Genomic DNA, 6,499 nt, shown 5'->3' on the forward strand with positions numbered 1-6,499 from the left:
TAATCAATGGACCCGATTTTACCAAAACGCGGTAAAGTTGGGGGTCGGGCCTATACCACGATCTGCACCCGATTCCGAGCAGATCGTGGCTTTACCGACATCCGATTCGGGTGCGGGTCCAGCCCGTGCCCGAATCGGGCAGCCCGATGATTTAAATGCATTAGTATGCATTTAAATCAACTTAATGAACCGCGCGCCCAACCCTACCGCCAAATCCCACTTTACCTGAACGCAGTATTGTAACTGACTTGGTGAGCCAGATGGACCCACAAGGCAGAAGGACCATCTTTGTGTTGACCAAAGTGGATCTAGCTGAGAAAAACCTAACCAGTCCAAGTCGGATTCAACAGATTGTGGAAGGCAAGTTGTTTCCAATGAAGGCTTTGGGTTACTTTGCAGTTGTTACCGGTAGAGGCAACACCAATGAAGGTATTGATCCCATAAAAGATTATGAAGGAGAGTTCTTTCAGAATTCAAAATTGTTGAAGACAGGGATGCTGAAAGCACATCAAGTGACAACTAAGAACTTGAGCCTAGCAGTTTCAGACTGTTTCTGGAAGATGGTGCGTGAGTCTGTGGAACAACAGGCTGATGCATTTAAAGCTACTCGCTTCAACCTTGAAACTTAATGGAAGAACAACTATCCTCGGCTGAGGGAACTCGACAGGAATGAACTATACGAGAAGGCAAAGAATGGAATTCTGGATGAAGTGATCAGCTTAGGTCAGGTTACTCCAAAACACTGGGAAGAGATTCTGCAAAGGAAACTGTGGGAAAGAGTCTCTACACATGTGATAGAGAATATTGACCTTCCTGCTGCCCAGTCTGTGAATTCAGGCACATTCAATACCACAGTGGACATCAAGCTCAAGCAGCGGACTGACACACAGTTGCCTCACAAAGCAGTAGAGGTTGCTTGGGGAACCTTGGAGGATGAATTTGCTCGATATATGTCAGAGCACAAAGGGAAGGACCATGATGATATCTTTGACAAACTAAAACATGCTGTTAAAGATGAAAGTATAAAACGTCACAGATGGGATGAGCAGGCTGAAGACAGTCTGCGAGTCAGCCAGCACAATGCTTTAGAAGATCGTTCCATATCTGACAAACAGCAGTGGGATGCAGCTATCCATTTCCTGGAAGAAACCTTGCAAACCCGTCTTCGAGATACTGAATCTGTAATTCATGATATGGTGGGGCCAGATTGGCAAGAAAGGTGGTTCTACTGGAAATCACGGTCTCCAGAACAGCATGTTTGAAATGAAACCAAAACCAAACTGGAACGGCTGCTAAAAATCACTGAGGAACATGCAGCTTATCTTGCTTACAATGAAGTTACAACAGTTCATAAAAACCTGGAGGCCAAAAATGTAGATGTGGACACCATTCTGATTAAAGATACTTGGCACCAAGTCTACCGAAAACACTTCCTAATGGAATCGCTGAACCATTGTAATCTTTGCAGAAGAGGTTTCCACTATTACCAAAGGCATTTTGTAGATTCTGAGCTTGAATGCAATAACGTCATCCTGTTCTGGCACATTCAGCGAATGCTAGCTATCACAGCAAACACACTCCAACAACAGCTAACAAATACTGAAGTGAGACGCCTCGAAAAGAATGTGAAATAAGTGTTGGAGGGTTTTGCTGATGACATTGCTAAACAAATTCAACTGTTGACAGGAAGGCAAGTTCAACTAGCAGAGGACCTCAAAAGGGTTCGTGAGATTCAAGAGAAGTTAGAAGTATTCATTGAAGCTCTTCATCAAGAAAAATAACACAGTCGCTCGTCACACACCGCCATTTAGTTTAGTTTTGATAAAATCGAATACTGCAGCATTAGGGGAAAACCAGGAACCCTTTAAGAGCTGCGGAAAACAGTCTGTGCTACAACCTGGAGCTCTCTCAGTGCATCATGCACCAAGAATGGCACCAAAAATGTGATCATAAGCTGACCTTGTATTACCGAGTGAGGTGAGCTCGGGTGGACATTGAGCAAAAGAGCAGTGAATCTTCAAGGGGAAATGTTATCCCCCCCTCTCCCGAAATTTCTGTGAATTATAAAGTATAACAAAAAATGTGATAGGGACAATGCAAGCTGGAAACAAATTTCATATCTAAAACAGCTGTCTCTCACATTGCATATGTTTGTTCAAATAAAACGGTCCTAACTCCTAATTACCCTGTATTAAATATGCAACATATCCTCAGGTTTCTCGTATTTTTTCTCTGTTATTTATATCCTATAGTTCAATAACTTGTTTTCAAGCTTGGAGGGCCGAAGGGCCTGTTTCCTGTGCTGTACTGTTCTTTGTTCTTTGTTTTAAATGCAGATAGGAGTAAATTCTAGGATTTTTTCATCTCATGCAAGATCATATCTTAATCCAGAGATCAGAGCAAGTATGTTTCTAGTTGTATCTTCTGCCTGTACAAATCCTTAAATTCTTCCTTCTGCATTAATGGACACTTCATTCATTACTGTGGAGATCAGGTTCAAAATCCCAATCCTATAGCTTCCAACAGAAAACAGTTAAAATAAACTCACTGCAAAATTTTCCAATACATCATGATTTTAATAAAAGAATGCAAAGGGTATTAATAAATGTTTCTCTTTTGTTTGAGCAGTTTCAAAATGTTCTTCTACTACACCCAGTTCATGTCCACAGGCACTGCACCTGCTTGATTAGTGCTGTGAGTTCAACATCCATTAATGAATATTTTAATAAGATTTCCTCCCATGGAGAGTGAAACTGGGTTTGCTTTCTGGTTCCACATGAGATCATTCCCAAAATGAAATACTTGCACTGATATTTCCTTTATTATATTCTGGTCTATTAATCTTTTAATGATATACTTACATCATAAAACAGATAAAAGGCCCAGGCTGCTGGGCACATATCTTTCAAACTGTTTCAGTTTGTACAAAATATCCAACATTAAATGGAAGTATGCAAGACTCCCAGCAAGGGTAAAATCATTCACTTTATTAGTTTTGCAGAAAACATTTTACTCCCCAAGGTCTGACCCTTTCAACACCTTAGAAATTGGAAGTAGAAATGTGGGGCTTCATACATAAATGACTCCTGCACCCTCATATGGTTTCTTCATGATGATTTTGGTCACAAGATATTTTGACCACAAAATTCAGCTGTGTAGCACTCAGCTTTTCAATGTTACGATTGCAGATTTGCTTCTAAAATGGTGTCTGCAGCACGTGCATGTACACTTCTGATGTGGGCTTCATCATTTTGGAGAAAGCGCAGACACATGTACAGGAGATGAGCAGAGGCAGCAGATGGGTTTGGAGCTCAACATTCCAGCTAGTTTGGTCTCTTAAACAATCAAGGCGAATATGTGTTTGCAGCAGGAAGGAGTGCTATTTAATGGAATCATTATCGACTTTCAGGTTAGTGGTTCTTGCTGCAAATGGAGAGGAATTTGGTTTTCTGAGTGATAAAAGTTGCTGAAGTGTACAAGGATTAGTATAGCATTATCTTGACTGTAAAGATCCTGCACAAACCACTTTCTCCAGTCAGCCCCCTGCTGATGGCCACGTCCACCCAGGATGCTCTTATGAGCAGAGTGAGGACAACATTGCTCATGGCTCTGAAGGTGTCTGTGGCCTTGAACTTTAATGCACCTGGCTCTTTCCAAACTGGAGCAGACGGTATTTACTCATCCAGCTTGCCATCAAGAGTTGCATAAAAGAGGTTACTGACTGCATTCCAACAGAGCTAAATATATCTCATTCCCTCTTTCACTGCAGCAACAGGCAGAGTTCAGGGTGCCATAATCCTGCACTTATATCACTTTGTGGAGATCACATATTGTGCGGAATTTCCCTTCCCACCTGCAAGTGAATTGTAGCGGGCACGGGGTGGACCATGCAAAGGTCCATTGACCTCTGGTGGGATTTTACGGTTTTGGGCATGCACGGCGGGAAAATTCCACCCATTAACTCTGAGATGTACCACAAATGAAAGTGATTCCACTTGCTCACATCTAGCTGGCCTATGACCATACACGAAGCAGCCCAAGATCCAGGAAATATGATGCCTTCATTCTGCAACAGTGATCGTGCCAGCTTCATGTGAATCAGTACATCAAGTCAGAGGGTAGCAAGAGCTATTCTCTGATGGCATGGTTCATAACTCCACTGTACAACCTACATACACACGGGCAGCATCTTTATAATTATGATCATTCTGTCACATGAAATACAGCATATCGTTTGGCTGTTTAAACAATGCTTCCAATGGCTGGACCATTCTGGAGGAGTGCTGCAGTGCTTTGCAGAGCACATGTCAAGATTAATGGTGATCTAGTGCACACTCTAACCATCATGACAGAATAGCCCTTGCCACCAGCTATAGAGCTATCAGTTGCGTGGGTGGAGGAGGAAAGTCAAGAGGAAGATGAGGAGAAATTGAGGAGGTAACCAGCATAATTCATTTCCGGCCAGGCTATCCACAATGAACAAAGAATAAAGAAAATTACAGCACAGGAACAGGCCCTTCAGCCCTCCAAGCCTGCACCGACCATGCTGCCCAACTGAACTAAAGCCCCCTACCCTGCCGGGGACCATATCCCTCTGTTCCCATCCTATTCATGTATTTGTCAAGACGCCCCTTAAAAGTCACTATCGTATCTGCTTCCACTTCCCCCGGCAGCCAGGTCCAGGCACCCACCACCCTCTGTGTAAAAAACTTGCCTCACACATCTCCTTTAAACCTTGCCCCTCGCACCTTAAATCTATGCCCCTGAGTAATTGACTCTTCCATCCTGGGAAAAAGCTTCTGACTATCCACTCTGTCCATGCCCCTCAATCTTGTAGACTTCTATCAGGTCGCCCCTCAACCTCCGTCGTTCTAGTGAGAACAAACCAAGTTTCTCCAACCTCTCCTTATAGCATATGCCCTCCATGCCAGGCAACATCCTGGTAAATCTTCTCTGTACCCTCTCCAAAGCCTCCACATCCTTCTGGTATTGTGGCGACCAGAATTGAACACTATATTCTAAGTGCGGCCTAACTAAGGTTGTATAAAGCTGCAACATGACTTGCCAATTTTTAAACTCAATGCCCCGGCCGATGAAGGCAAGCATGCCGTATGCCTTCTTGACTACCTTCTCCACCTGCGTTGCCACTTTCAGTGACTTGTGTACCTGTACATCCAGATCTCTCTGCTTATCAATACTCTTAAGGGTTCTGCCATTTACTGTATATTTCCTATCTGTATTAGACCTTCCAAAATGCATTACCTCACATTTGTACAATCGTAATCAAGTTATCTGAGTGGAAAACCAGTAAAGAGAACCCCAATTTCCCATTCACCAATGGCCTCACACCTCAATTTCCTGCTACTGACCATTACAGTGTCTGCTTGGCCACAATATCAAAATAAAAGTCACCATAAAATAAACTCAAAACAAAATATGTAAATGGAGTCATACCAGACTGCAAACAGATCAACTTATCACCCCAATACTAGTGCCATTGTCCTGTGTCTTTTGTCTATTCCAGTGCTCCTATGCAGTGTTAACCTAGTGATTACACCATTTTGACATGATGGAAGGGGTTTAAACGGGCAACAATGAGGACACTGGCGGAGAAGCCAAATAAGTAGTCATCTTATGGTGCTCTATGGTGCAACTGCCATTCTCCCTGGCCGGCACCTTGGTAATCTCAGCAAAGTACTGGAGGACAGATTACTAGACTGCTGAGAGGGCTTGCAGCCCATTTGAAGACTGGCATTGGCAGCTATGATGACATTGTCTAAATCTAAGACTGTGTGGCAGCAAGCTGACTTGCACAAGTGCTTAAATAGCTTGAATGGCAGTAAGCTCAGCTTGCATGACTTTAATCTGCATTTTCACTGCAATACCAAGGTGTTGGTACCTTCAATTCATACTACAATAAAAATTGACACATCAGCCTATAGGTACAGCATCACAGATGAGCCTGCAAGTCTGCCAATAAAGAAGGCCATCACCTCCACAGTGGAAAGAATGGACTCCAAACTCTGTGCAAAATCTGATGCCAGTTGTGGTCAGGCTGCTCCATGCTTCTTCATAGCTTTCTGGCAGCACTGCCAGTGCAACAAGCATTTTATTATGTATACCCATCAGCCTTCATCAGTAGGCCCGATTGAATCCATCATTCCAGAATTCATGTGTAGCCTCATCTTTCAGGAGGTTGGCACCTCTAGTACCCTTGTCCCCTGCCCTGGTTGCAGGTCACTTGTGGACAATGTCTCAGCAAGTGCAGACCATGCCTCGAAGCTATCTTCAAAAATACTCGCACTGTCAATATCTGATCGGGTGGCAGTGAGAGTTATTGCTTTTCTGCTCCTTTTATCTCTTGTCTGCCTGATCAGGTTGCAGTTTCATGGGATCTGAAAGGGAAAAAGGTACAGAGGTAGGGGTATGACGATGGCAGATTGTGGGATTAACGGGAAATGGGCTGTGTGAAGGAGAATTAGGTATGAGCATACTATTA

General features: G+C 43.3%; 1 pseudogene; it reads left to right on the forward strand.

The window, feature by feature from the left end:
* The first annotated feature begins 221 nt into the window (after positions 1-221).
* On the forward strand, positions 222-1,781 carry LOC144505368 (dynamin-like GTPase OPA1, mitochondrial pseudogene; annotated as a pseudogene).
* Positions 1,782-6,499: the final 4,718 nt, after the last annotated feature.

This window comes from Mustelus asterias, chromosome 16 (genome assembly GCF_964213995.1).
Source record: "Mustelus asterias chromosome 16, sMusAst1.hap1.1, whole genome shotgun sequence".
In the NCBI taxonomy this organism is placed as follows: Eukaryota; Metazoa; Chordata; class Chondrichthyes; order Carcharhiniformes; family Triakidae; genus Mustelus; species Mustelus asterias.